Source organism: Hypomesus nipponensis, chromosome 14, assembly GCF_054491055.1.
Source record: "Hypomesus nipponensis isolate SF chromosome 14, ASM5449105v1, whole genome shotgun sequence".
Lineage (NCBI taxonomy): Eukaryota > Metazoa > Chordata > Actinopteri > Osmeriformes > Osmeridae > Hypomesus > Hypomesus nipponensis.
Genome location: NC_140374.1, coordinates 22,762,016 through 22,777,127, shown reverse-complemented (window position 1 = coordinate 22,777,127; position 15,112 = coordinate 22,762,016). Strand labels below are relative to the sequence as shown.

At 42.8% G+C, this 15,112-nt stretch overlaps 1 protein-coding gene across 2 annotated transcripts in view; it reads right to left on the bottom strand.

Moving 5' to 3' along the window:
- The window catches only part of peak1 (pseudopodium-enriched atypical kinase 1), a 69,705-nt gene extending 55,437 nt beyond the window's left edge, over window positions 1–14,268 (bottom strand). Inside the window, exon 1 of one of the 2 annotated variants that reach the window (XM_084671301.1) lies at window positions 13,203–14,268. The gene's annotated coding sequence lies outside the window, so the exon portion shown is untranslated. Of the gene's footprint in view, window positions 1–9,707; window positions 9,871–13,202 lie in introns of those variants that run through there. The other variant, XM_084671299.1, reaches the window with a different exon arrangement.
- Window positions 14,269–15,112: the final 844 nt, after the last annotated feature.

Genomic DNA, 15,112 nt, shown 5'->3' with positions numbered 1-15,112 from the left:
TCTATTTCCGGAGTGCCCCAGAGGGTCAGTGACAGTAGTTATAAATCAAAAGAGCAGAGGATCTTGCTCTCTCTGCTTTGTAGATGTTTCCCCAATATTCTAGTGATTTCCCACGTTTCTGGGAAAAAAGTTTCAAAAGGTTGAAAAAACGATTTTGGGGAAAAAACCTGTATCATTGATGAGTACCTGACTTTCCTGTACTCTGCTCTGCTCTACTTCGTTTTAGGCTTCTCCATACTCCTCTCCTTTCACTGTGTGAAAAACAAGTTGTTGTTTTTTGAACATAAGTTAAGAAAAAAAAGTTGCAATATGTAAAAAAAAAAATGAAATAGTTTTGAAAACATATTTGCGAAAAAAGGTTTAAAGGTTAAAAAAATGTGTGTCCTCCCGCCCACCCTGTACTTGTTCTCCCTTCTTCCTCCTGTCTGTCTATCCCACGCTGGGGAGAGCCACACAGACAGGGAGCGTGAGAGATGCAAGAGAGGGGGAGAGACCCATATAGATGCAGAGAAAAAGAGAGAGAAATCTGCAGAGTGGCTGACTTAAGGGGTCAACCGTTCCAGAGGATGGAAGACAAATATGAGTGAAGCCGTTGGCTTCCCTTCTGCCTGTGGTCTTAGCTGTGACCACTTCCTTCCTCTAACGTCCTAATTGACAGGAACTATTCCTACGTGGGCGAAAGGACCTAAACTGCTCCATGTGTTAAGGAAGTGAACCATGGGCAGTCTGAAGCATGGGTGCGCCAAAGGTCTAGGCTACTGCTAGTCATCTGCGATCTGGAACCGAATCAACTGATTACATCAGAACCGTAATCAAAGACACATGATATCAACCCACTCTTGGCTAGACGGATTTGTAGAAAAAATAAAAGGCTTAATAGTTCCGGTTCGTGCCCAAATAATTACACCGGTCAAACCAGGAAAGACTGTCTTCAAAAGTTCAGTGGAAAACCTCCTCATAGCTTTTACTATTAACTGACCTGAATCCATTGAATTAGCATGCATTGCATCTTGCCTGAAGTTATGAAATCCAATTGATTACAAAGTTAAAGAACGAATACAATCACACTTCATACTAATGGGTCGTTCTAGAACATTGTTGCACAGCACCATCAGCAACAACTGTCCCACTTGTTTTTGCTTCTTGGCATTTATCAAGTCTTAATCCAGAGCAGGGCAGAAACCCAGCAGTGAGCCCATGGGCTGCAGGTAGCCCCCTCATACAGTGAGCCCATGGGCTGCAGGTAGCCCCCTCATACAGTGAGCCCATGGGCTGAAGGTAGCCCCCTCATACAGTGAGCCCATGGGCTGCAGGTAGCCCCCTCATACAGTGAGCCCATGGGCTGCAGGTAGCCCCCTCATACAGTGAGCCCATGGGCTGAAGGTAGCCCCCTCATACAGTGGGAGCAGGAGCTCATCTGAATGTGGAGCTCGTCAGTGCAGGTCTGCACACCTGTGGAGTCCCCGGGCTGGAGACATGGTATGTCTGCGTGTGTGTGAGCGAGCATGGCAGACTGTTCACTGTGGTTTGTGGAGCGTGTCTTCGGGCCAAGCCCAGTTCCCATGGCAGCGACCCAGAGTTCACCCTGACCTTTAGCTGAGCCTGGAAATGTGGCCACTTCAAGACGAAAATTGTGCATAAGTCATGGTTGACATGAAGTAGGCATTCTGTAGCACATAACTAACTTTACACTGGGTAAGACACCTTGTTGTTGAACACAGCGCTGTATATCCCCTCTGTAAGGTAACAGTGAACTGCATATGTCCATAATGAATTAGTCTTATCAGGTTAGTTAATATATAATAATAGTCCGTTAGCTTCTGGAACAGGGCACTAGTTATAAACGATGATGTTATCACCACTAGTGAGGAAAAAAAACATTGACAAACTCAATGTTAGGACAGCTGAGTCACAAAATGCCTGACCCTAATGTAGTCTGCCAGTAAGCAGACAAGACGGCCAACTCAGAGCCTATCAAAACAGTCAGCCCTCCTCTGTTGCCATAACACAATGCTCCAGTACTGGGCAGCACAGTTAGGAGCTCTGGTGATAGAAGAGATTCATTTGGGTTAGTTTGTCCCTTTAAGGCTGGTCAGCAGGCTGGGATAGACAGCCAGCGTCTCTTAGTCATGATGTCATTATGGTTCCTGTTGGAGCCAGAGTGGAAAAAGAGGATTGAGCTGGCCAACGAGCCAAGGGCTTGCATCACATGCAGATGGAATCACAGACTATTTTTAAACCCTGTGTTGCGAGAGGGGATTGACAAAAGAAGGCTCCAACAAACCCTGCCTTCGACAGGTTGTTTTTTGATGACAGTGTGACGGAGCGCTCGTCTATCTTCTACCCTCCCATTTCCAGCCTGTGGTCCTTCTCAACAGGTTGGGCTGTTGGACAACACACATCTCCAAAGGGTTACACTGAGAATGTAAAGGTTGCCATGGTAAAGGCAGTCACCCGTTGCCCTGCACAGCGGGGTGGGTAGCAGTGTTTATTGTTAGGGCTAATCACAGTTTGGTGGACTCGCCTGCTCCCAAAGTGAAGTTACATCCTGTTATTTAGGCCAAGTTAGTAAAATATTTACATAGAAACACCATACCAAACCAATGGCATCCAATGTAACCAAACTAGATAGCACCAAGTCTCTCATCAAATCAGAGAAAAAGTCAGAAAGCTTCTAGTTGTCGGAATTGCTAAAATGTTAACAGAGGACAACAATGTTTTGTATCATTTGTGTCAAATAAAGCAATATAGAGACTTTGTACAAAATAAGATGAAAGTTCAAGTTTGTTTCCTGTTTCTAATCTACATCAGAAGTCCATAGTTTGCCTCATAGCTCCTCGTTTAACTGAAGTTAATTAAAATGTCTTAACAATGGAGTACGCCAATTTGAGAAATAATGTGCAGTGAGAGCTAGCTTGGATTACAAGCTCAGAGGAGAAAAACCTTTTCCTCAAAAATGTAGGGCATCTGAAATTTTTAAACCTTGTTTGGAAGTAACAGACTTTCAGTATTGAAAAGGTATTTGAACTCCCATCAGTTATACAATCCAGAATAATGGCTGTTTTTTAAGTAATAATAAACACTTTTTAAAAGATCGCCAAGGGACAAACTGCATTTCTCACTTGATGTCTCAAAAATCCTCAATTTCAATTCTGTATACAATCTCACACACACACACACACACACACACACACACACACACACACACACACACACACACACAGCAAGTGTCTAGCTGCAATGGTGTTGCAATCCTCCCGCTCCTTCTCTGGCCTAGCCTCCAGCTCCTTCAGACCTCAGCTGTGTATTTTCCCAGAGGGACCCACCTTGACTGCCTGACAAACACACAGTGGATTCCTCTGATCTCCTCTCAGCTCCTGTCACATGTCACCTGTGTGAGCTACCACAGGCATGTGCTGCAGGGACACAGTCCCTTGGGACAGGAGGGCAGGAGGACAGGAGCGCAGGAGGGCAGGAGGACAGGAGGACAGGAGGACAGGAGGACAGGAGGGCAGGAGGAGGTGGGTGGAGGGGTGGCACTGGGCCGAGAAACTACAGCAGGCAACCTGACCTCATGCCCAGAACTACTGGCACACCTACACAAATACCATGTGTCTGTTGAGGGAAGAGACGCTTCTCTGTGTTTCCCAGTTGGAGAACGATAAAACAACACAAACACTCTGGCATGCGAGTCAACAGGAAATGATCACATTTCTGTTGTCAGCCAGTCATGCTTAAAGTCCCAGCTAGCTTAACTGATCAGTCTTTCAGTCTTTCTTGCAGTCACATCAAGTCAGACTCCTTCATTCAGCACTGTCTGTCCTTGCTGTCTGCCACCAGGGACACACCTCAGTCTGACTACTAAGTAACATTCGGACCAACACTACAATAGTCCAGGCAGCCAAGATAACTTGGTTTAGTATTCTGGACAATGCCAACAGTCACAGTCATTACTGGATGTGGATGACAGTATCTCTGCCCTACACCCACTCTGCAAGTATCACATTCGTGCTGATACTGCCAATTAAACCACTGAGTATACTGAAAGAGGCGGAGGGATATTGAAATACATGACTCATACCGTATTATTGAACTGAAATTATTTAAAGAATCCACAGCTCAAATAGCTGTTATCATTAAAAGCTGCAGTTGGTACTTCCACTGTGTAGCACACTAATAAACAGGTTTGATATTTTACATTTTTAGTCATTTAGCAGACACTCTTATCCAGAGCGACTTACAGTAAGTACAGGGACATTCCCCAGAGGCAAGTAGGGTGAAGGACACAACGTCATTTGGCATGGCGAGGAATCGATCCAGCAACCTTCTGATTACTAGCCCAACTCCCTCACCGCTCAGCCATCTGACTCAGTCTGATATGACTGAACTGTGATTGGTGCTGTGATTCTAAGGGCAGGTTTGGCTTTACTAGGTTGAAGGTTGTTGAAGGAGCTTGTTTTCCTTGCTGTCAGGAATGCTCTGACTAAAAACTGACGTTCACGTGCATACACACACACCAACACCCGCAGCCTGAGATAAGTGTGTGTGATAGCATGAAGATGTGCCAGGGCCTCTTCTTCAGGTCATGTTACTACAGCACCAGGGGTCGGTTGGTAAACAAGGCCAACAGAGGCAGGGCAGGGTACATCCTACCGGATCCACAAGCAGACTGTTCATTCACAACACCTGGCAGGCTGGGGGAACACAAGACACCCTGTACCCTCTGTGTCATACCACAGAGATTACGGTCAGGGTTGACTGTGACAAGAGTGCAACCAAACATTGAATGACGCTGTAATGCTGACAATAGGCCCATGCCGTGTCCTGACCCTAACCAGGGTGTGGGTCTGTTCAAACATCATAAGAATCACTTTGTTAGGTTTGTCAAGCTACAAGCTGAAGACGAGGTCATGTGTTTCTGTTTCTACTGTAGAATGTTTCCTTAGACTAGATTAGTGGGAGGAGCAGCTCCCTGCTGTTACTTGTTCCAGTAATCACAGCTCCTGACACACTGAGCTTATACCATGGCTGGTGATCTGTGGTCCGAGCAGACAGGACCCAGGTCCACACTGGGGCCAGCGCTCAGCTGGGAAACACTGAACGGGAAGTCTGATTGGAGAAGCGAGATGTCAGCACTCTTAACGCGAGGGATATTTTAAAACCCTGGCCCAATGAAAGGAGAAACCGGTTTTAAGTAACCGGGTGGGGGTGGGGAGTTACACTGTGTCACAGAGAGAATATATCGGGGGGTACCAAGGGTCTTGGTCACACAATTTTAATGGGATTGGTATCAACTGAATTTCCCAATTTGAATTTCCAACAGAACTGCTATGAGATTCTGTCTCATATGTAAACGAGATTAATTGAAATTTGAGGTCTATAGAGGATGCAGATTCTTTGTGCTGTGTACTCAGCATGTTACGGAACAGAACCCAGCTGGAACCGGCCCTCAGAGGACCAGCTGGAACCGCCCCTCAGAGGATCTCCTAAACCAGCCTCTGTTGCCTGGACAGGGGCGCCTCTGGCTGAGGTATAATTCATGTTAACAGGGAGAAGGCTGCAGTTAAAAAATTAAAAGGAGGTTGAGGATAATAAAATGTACTCTGTCGGTTATATTGATGGACACATTTCAGATTAGGAATCATACTGTATTAACCATATAGCCTACAGTAGATTATTTTAATTTGCGCAAGAAGGATAACCAAGCTATTTCACTGTTTAACTATTCACTATAGAGCTAGTATTGAACCCCACACTGAAGAATGAATGATAATATTTACATCATCAAAATCTACCTGTTCGTTCACTGCAGGTGTGCGATCAGCCACACCCTCATTGGCTCTGCGGCACGATGCCCCAGGTCATTCCTGTTAGCACGTCTGTCAAGAGGACGTTCCTCTCACCAGTGATTCCCACATCCATCATCTTTTCAAAGGAAGACGCTAACGAGTCTGGACTGAAGAAAGGGATTCAGTCACTCCTGGGTCTGGTCTTTCCACCTGCTAGGAGACTTTGTGGACCACACAGGACACAGCAAGACTACCTCACTCCAGTCTGTTCAACAGGACAATTGCTGACACTGTTAAATCAGAGTCCTAAAAGGGGATTGCAGTGAAGTCAGTTTGGGGGAAAAGATTTAAAAGGGGAACTCTGCTCGACCCTTACTGGCCTACACACGTTTAAATCACACGCTTCAGTTGAAAAGGACAACGTTTTAAGGGAGATGATTGGCATCGAAGCTCCACAGCAATTTTGACAATAGAATTTTAAAAGCAAGTTGTCGTGCCCCTCAGCAAACAGTGTCTTGGAAGATATGTGGTTTCAGTAGAAACTTCATCCACATTTAAACTAACTTCAGCTCTGCATTTAAACAGCGGAAAACCGCAAAAAACACTATGAAAAAAGTATTACTGATGGTAATAAATGGTAATGCAGGCCTAAGAATTGCACTCAAGCTATGTTGAAGTTCACATACCATTTTCGGAATGCATGAAGCACAGATTAAATATTACGAGGTCAACTTACACACACACACACACACACACACACACACACCTACATGCAGTACCACACATGCACACAGTCACACTTCTGGTTTGATCTCTGTCTCTCACAAACACACATGCAAGAGGGCCAGGAGGACAGTGATGAACGCCCCTATCTGATATCACACAACCCCTGAGACTGAACAGCAGAGGTGTCTGCTACCTGGAATGAGCTCTCAAGACAAGCTCACCTGATCCCCTCTTTTGCCCTCATTGTGCTGCAGTCATATAGCCTCGAGCACAGACATGATACAAATGCAGTATTCTGAAACAAACCTGTTTAAAAAAAAAAAAAGTACTATAAAAACTCCTATGATTTAATCACCTATGATTTTAGGCTGCAATTAAGATCTTAAGATATTATGATGGCACAGTATTCACAGTGATCACGAATCATAGTGACGTTAGTGTAACACTCAGCTCAGCATTGAATTAGAGTGAGTCCTTACGCACCAGACGATGTCGAATAGCTTGGTTCTCCATCGAAAACAACATATACTCCCTGTGCAATGTGCGATAGACTGGCTTTCTTGTTAACACGTCACAGTGTGTACGTGTGTATATTTGGTGTGTGTGTGTGTGTGTGTGTTGTCCAGACTGACTGGATGCTACTCCTAGGTCACACCTGTCCCCAAGCCCCCAGTCACAGAGGTCACAGTTCACAGTGTCACATGACATGTCCCTCCCCCTGTGTGTTGGTGGGTCACCACATCAGGCTTCACTGGATCCTGCCATTAGGCCCCTTCCCCACCTTTAACACCACCTTCCCCACCTTTAACACCACTTTTAACACCACCTTCCCCACCTTTAGCACCACCTTCCCCACCTTTAACACCACCTTCTCCACCTTTAACACCTACCTTATGGTACCGATAAACATGACTGATCTATAGAACTGTATGGCTCTCTTACCCGTGTAGGAAATCACCTCTTACATAAGAAGCAACACGTCCTGTTAACTGTGCAACAGCATCAGTCTCACATCATTGATGATGTCACATCGTGTCATTTAAATAGCACTTTCAGCATTTAAATCAATAGATAAACCTGGGGGATAGGGAATAGATATAGCTCAGTGATAGAGCATTTGACTGCAGATCAAAGAAGTTGCAAGATCGCCCCCATTAGTTTCTTTGGATAAAACCATTTGCTAAATAAACAAATGATCATGAATGATAAGTCATTGAAATTGAAAAGTCTCAAGTCTGTCTTTTAGTGATGACAGATTCAAGTAGCAGTAATAGTACCAGGCTACTCGTGATCTGAACTGATCCTTTGCACAATAAACAGCACTTAGGTTATTTCTACTTTAACTTTTACAATTCCATAGTACTACACTAAAAACAAAACAAACTTTACTCACAAATGAGTAAGTTTAGGTTGAACTTCTTTAGTTTGTCACTTGTCATTCATGTATCAAAAGACAAAAAAACTGCATCCTCATTCTGAACTTAATGATAACCTTTAGTCATTTAGCAGACACTCTTATCCAGAGTGACTTACAGTAAGTACAGGGACATTCCCCCGAGGCAAGTAGGGTGAAGTGCCTTGCCTAAGGACACAACCTCATTTGGGACGGCCGGTAATCGAACCGGCAACCTTCTACGTAACACTATGTACCTCTGCCATTGTGTATAATGTAAGGGTAGTGCTCCACAGGCCTTCATTGCCTTTCTGCACAATAAAAGGAGGTCAACTACACCTGACTGGCAGAGGAAGCATATCTCCGGTTTAGACTGTAACTGACAGGAGGTCCGAACATTGTCACTACTACATGCAGCAACCAACATATTGCTGTGATTAAGAGACAGCCAAGACCTATGTATGGAATTAGGTTTTCCATCTCAGGTACCGTTGGCCACTTATCATTACTTACCTTTCACTTTTGATTCTAGAATTCACAGCCTTCAACTTTGACCCGACAAACTACAGTACAGCACAAACCTCTCAACATCACCCTATAGCCACAACAACAGTCTAAATACTAAACAAGCTAACAACAATTCAAGTACAAACACATCCAGTCTTAAAGTAAAAACAACCACAATCCTGAACAGTGTTGACTTTTGAATGGCACATGTCAAAACACGAACAAACCTATCGCTCATGGTCCTAAATGTGATATGAAAAGCTGTTGTACAAAACACTTACTTTCTCTCCTGTGCAACAATAGGGGCTGCTTATAATGAGAAGCAACTAGCCTACATGGCCGAATGCACCTTCTGTGCTGAGAAAGATGATCGATGTATTACCGACAATTACATGACAATGTTGTCACAGTATGCGTCTGCATTTAAAGTTAAAATTAAACATTTTGCAAAATTCTGTTTTTTTTTTACTTCCTTGATGCTCGGTGGGTGTAAACTTGAGGAACACCCCCACATGTCCAAATCTGTTTTGTCCCACTCAACGAGGAAGCAAATTAAGGTAGCATGAGGTGTGTGTATTTAGAAAATACTTAATACGTGTAGCCTAATCCATGCTATCAAAACATTCACCCCAGCGTTTGTATTTTCTATAGGCGACATTTGGAGTATTTTCCTGTCTGATGGTGGCAGGCGTGCGGTATGTGACACTACAGTAATAATAGGCTACTCCTAGCCTATTGCCTAATCAGTGTTTATTTTATATCCTTGGTGTATTGCTTTGATTTAAATATTATTCAAGCGTTCATTTGAAGATCAACCAGACGAATATGAACCTAACTGATTGTCCCAAACGTAGCTTTGTAACCATAATGTCAACAAAATTGCAACTGAGGCATAGGCTACTCTTGCATTCGTTCACATACTGCTATAAAAGAAACAGCATCATGTCTATTTAGTTATAAACGTTAAATAAAGTCGGTTTAGCCTACCTCTTGAAATGTTTTCCTCGCATGCAGAGCTCAAATAGTGCCAACGTTACAAAGTCCTACGCATTAAAGCTGATAAAAGTTGTGTCCCTCTATTTGGGCATTGTAACAACAGTGAGTCAATACGTGTTTTCATATGGGTTTATTTGATAGTGTTCGAATGGCTATAAAAACCATCCACGGTAAGTAATTATTTATCGAAAATGTTAAGAGTAGGCATAGCCTAAGAGCCCTCTTCATTTGGAACTTCGAAACTGAACAATCTAGGCGGTTTATAGTGCAAGCGATATTTAAGTTTTGCTACTTACTTTAACTCCCACGGCTTCCTCCACTTTTCTTTCTATTCTTGACACACATATTCCCCTTAATTTTATATTGTCTTTAACTTAAATAAGACAAACCCGTGGGTGTTACAAATGACAATGCGTCTGAATCTGATCTCTCACTCCTCTGCGTGGCTAGCTGTGCAGCTGCAGTTTTCCCTTCTTGACACGAGCGCGCATTCCGCGCACATACGGGGTAGAGGCGGGCTCGAGCCGACAGTATAAGAAATGCACGCGCACAAAACAGGGAATCCAGACAGTATAAGAAATGCACGCGCACAAAACTGTGAATCCAGACAGTATAAGAAATTCACGCGCACAAAACAGTGACTCCAGTGAATCCAGAGCCATAGAGAGAATATAGATATTTATCTGCGGCTCTGAGTGAATCTATTACGGGGATTCATTTACCGTAACTCAAAATATGATATCACCCTTTAATTCAAATATTGAAACAATCAATGACAAATATTCCCTATGAAAATCTACCAAAAACGGTGAGGTAGACCAGAATCAGAAAGGGATTTATTCGCCATGAAAGTTTGCACAGACAAGGAATTTGCTTTGGCAGGAAGGTGCATGCAATAAACATATAGGAATCTTAAATTTAAATATGTGTGTTCAAATATCTGTTTTAAGCATTCTGTAGAGAGCAACACCAGACTTAGAGAATTGAAGTTTCATGATATTTTATGCATTTAGTCCAGTCAATCGATGATTTCTCATCAATGCAATCAAGCTCAAATATAAGACGTGTTGCGTTTCACTATAATTTCAGTCCTACACGGCCTCTCTTAAAAAGATGTAATTACTCATTATCACCTCATCAGTACATAGGGCTGACATGCATTTTTATCATGCGTTAATAATTTATAATCAAAGGTAGACTATTCAGGAGGAAACCATGTGTTGTGAAAATTTATTTTGTACCAGGTATGTGTTTTGGTGACAGTAATTAACAACTTTTTGTACTCGTTCATTGGAGCTAATTACAAATGAATCTCAACAGCATATGGAGAAGGAATTCCGGAACATTGGTATTGGGTGGAGGAGGTGAGAGTCGGGAGTTGACGGTGAGGTGTGGGAGTGACTCGTGTTTTTACACATTCCTCGCATTCTTTCCGCCCTGCTCGATCCCCAGAACCAAGATTTCAACTTGGGGTGGCACAAGATAAAGCTTAAGCTTCTGTCATTTGCACCCTCATTTACAAATATGTCTTGCTTGAAGATAAATAAATAGCCTACGTAGGAATGTACACCTGTGTAATTCATGTCTGCCTCAGTCGTTGGAAAACCAACATGAAACCGATTTACTATTTTGCATTTCAAAGTGAAAACTCGTACCAACATAGACGAATGGAAAACACAAAAAGACGACTTCAAAATTTCTGTTTTGAGCATTCTGTAGTAGAGCAACACCAGACTTGGAGAATTGCAGTTTCATGGTATTTTATGCATTTAGTCCAGTCAATCGATGATTTCTCCTCAATGCAATCAAGCTCAATGCAAAAGTTGTGACAGTGTTTTTGTAAAGCTGAGTAAGCAGGAACCACATTGCTTGCTGCTGATGCAGGCTTCTAACGCTGATGAAAATCTAAATGTAACACATCTATCATATCTATCATAGTTGAAAGTGCATTTCATCACAATCACTGAAAATGCTTCAAAGCAGTGTCTTCCCCAAAGATTAGCAGGAGGGGTGATTCACGTCTGATGTGATGCTAAAACTGACGGGGTCAGCAGAGTAGCCTAGTTTGTCTAGCGGTAAATCAAGCACAGGAATCAAGTAAGGGGAGAATAAATAATGAATAAGGGTTCATTCCTTTTTCAAAAATTGTCAACGCATTAATATTAATGTGTAGAACAACAAAAATCGTTGGTACACACACTGTATATTTAAAAGGGAAATAGTTTTGAGAAGTATTCAAAATCCCTCACTAAACTCGTTCAGGTTGTGTTGTAATGAAGCTTGCTAGCTCAGCATATGATGCTTCCCCTCTCTGACTCACTCATTCCTGCTATTTGGCTCAGGATCCATGACTCTCCTCGGGAAACCAGTATCTTTCCTGTCTGTCTTCCAAACCGCTTATAATTCACCCTTAAAAACCCAAGCTTTCAGCAGCAACAGGAAGCAGGTTAAGGAAGCAAGCAAGCAAGGGAGATTTGGGGGCGGTGGGGAAGTTTGTCATTGTACTTGAGTGATTAATTTGTGTGCCTATGTGTACTTTGTTTTCAGGAGGGGAATATTTTGGGCACAAAACAATACCAGGTCCCTTGCTCATTTCACCAATTCATCGTTCTGAGTCACGTGACATGCTGGCATGCTCGGTGACCTGGAGGGCAGAAAGCTGCTGGCGATAGCGGCTCACACCGTTGAGACGCAGCAAAAGCCTGCAAATTACCTTCCCACGTTTCTTTGGATCACCTCTCAGCTAAAGAAAAGCTATATGGACACAAACTGCAAGTTTTGGCGTCTAACACAACAATCCAACTATTTAGTTAGCTAACTTTATCTCACTATGACAACTGCAGTTGGACGATACACAACAAACAATGTCAAAGCTGTTACATAAAGATGTGTTTTATGGCTAAAAATACGATAGTTAATATACTTGTGTTTAACTTTACTTGTGCTTAGCTTCGATGAAATGTTCGCTGCAAATGCGTGTATATTTGGACGGCTGCCATTGTATGCCCTCCTCGGAGACAAAGATAGCGTTACGTTTAATGGAACAAATCCATAATCTTCTCCTATCTATATTTTCTTTATCGGGTGGAATTCTGTAGAAACATAGCCCAGGCTTGTCTCTTCTGGAATTAGTGCATCCGATAGCACAACAACTATCCGGCATTATGCCTAAACAAAAGCAGCAGACTGTAAGACTTTATAATGGGTGGCGGGCAGCAGAAAGTCTTTTTTGCCCTTCAGAGGGGCGTGTCCATTGGAACGTGACGTCACGTGATAATTATGAATTATTGAGTTTGCCTTTGAACGACCTATTTTAGGCTTTCTCATATTTATTATTTTCCCAACTAGTCCCTCCATTTTTCAAAGTCAAAATGTTCGTCTTGGTCCCGTTAGCGTTGCTTTAATCTTCCGTTTAGGCATCATTTAAGGTTTATTGGCGAAAAGTGAAGCTAACGGTAGCTAACTAGCGTCACTAACATCATTACGTCACAAACCTGCGCGTGATTACCATCAGTAGAACCGATTAGACATTCTCTGGTAGAACATCAGTTCTGTTAAGTAACCCTGGTAACTCGTTGGCGTCTGGGCGCTAGCTAGCCAACACTGCAAAAAGACAACTGCATAAACGCCACAGGCACAGGCCATGGTGATAACTTCTTATGTAGCTGGCTATGTTTCCATCCAGGCTGTGATATCAACACCCTATATACTCATTTCGTACCGGTTAGCTCTAGCAATATACTACACAGCTGTAGCTCAAGTTAGCTCAGTTGTGTAGTTACTGTACTTACCGGTCTGGGGATCAGGCCTAAAGGCTTAAAGCTAGGAGCAAAACGGAGCACAGCCGGATTCTCCAGTCCACATTATGCTACTACTAGGATGTGCTCTTCTCTAGCTGATGCAGTTATCCAAAGCACCGGATGTACCCGCCGGGTAGCCAGTAGCAGCAGCACTAGCTACCAACCAGTTAGGTATCCTAACATGTCTTCAGCTTTGTTTTCCCTGTATTTGCGCTGTTGAGCTAATATTGTTGTGGGACTAATAAACCACGAGAGGGGTATAAATTATGATCTTAAGTCCTGTAGAGCAATCAATGCCATTCAATATACGAACCATTGGAGTGGTTAACAGTAGAAGTGAGGTTTTCCCTACTCGTACTAGCGCGGGTAACCGGTCACATGACCCCATGACGAGACTTCAGACAGCCAGTGACTAGTTGTAAGGTGCGTTCGACTTCATGTAGCGCCGGCGTCGCCTGCAGCCGGCTGCAGCCCGGCTGACTTGAAGCAGCCAATGGCATTCTCAGCTTCAAGGCAGCCGACTGCAGAAGTCGAACTCACCTACTGACAGGCAATGATCACTAAATGGCGTTTCTTGTATAGAGAAATAGCATGATCGGGAAATGAGATTGCCTTGCAGTGTATAGGCCTAATAGGCAGTGAATAATATCATACTGGTTGGAGAATATCTATTGTGGTTTTATGTAGGCCAGTACTGTCATATTGGGACTCCAGTTTTAAGTGTGGATAGCGAATTACGAAGAGCAGTATTCTAAAAAGAACCACTGGAACTCTGACTGGACTTGACCTGAATTCGAGTTTACAAGAGGAACAAACTCCTAAGGAAACATTAGAAAAGGAGCACCTGGGATGGTGAGAGCTGGGTTGGTTCCAGGGCACGCACAGGCCATTGTGGACAGGAAGTGAGCTGGCAAGGAGGAAATCAGCATTGGTAAACCAAAACAGGAAGTAGTCCAGGGGTCCATCAACATCACAGCCGACTCATTGACCATCCGGGTAGCCAAAACAGCTATTGTAACAGGAGTAAAGTGCTTGATTTAAGAAGTGAAATGACAGAATAAGAAAGGATTAATGATATAAGAAACGATTTTTAATTGATTATTGAAGATTTAGCTTAGGTACCTCTTAAAATGTCATCAGTGAGAAGAAAAAAATTACCATCCACAACTGACTTTTCAATACACTGCTAACCTATCATGTTTTACAAATACATTTCTGCACAACATGGTTGCACGTTTGTAGACGCACTGCAGAGAAATGCAGTTCAAAGCCATTCTCAAACATAATGCAAATCCTGCTACACAATGAGCCATCACCTCATCTCTTTTGACTCAGAGCTTTGTAAGTAATTGGGCAGTATAGCACTGTGACCTAGCACAAAGTCAAACAGTGATGGTATTAGAAAGGATTAGCAATGCAGTTCAATTTGATCAAGCTATGTGTTATCTTTAAACTAGCTTGTTCAAAGAACCTCGTTGCATGCTGTGCAATGTCACAAGATGATGACACCACCTGCTGATAATCGTCAGGGGGCATGCTCTTCAAGATGTATAAGGCTGTTATAGTTTGATGTTGCACAATAGAGGGATCTCCTTTTCTGCCATACTTGCTATAAACTGTCATCAAATTATTAGTGTAAAAAACCCTGTGGAATAATTCAGACCAGTCGCATGACAAATCGAATCTGAAGCAACAATATATACAAACACATTTTGGAAGTGGAGAACATTAGCCAAAAAGGCTAAAGGTCATAAAAGCCAATTTTTCTGTTAATCTGACACCAGATTATTCATGCATTTGTCAGACAGAAAATATACTTTTATATTTTTTGAATTAAGTTATTAATCACTTCAAACTCTTATAACAGAAAAACATCTATAGTATGTCATGCATAACTTGAC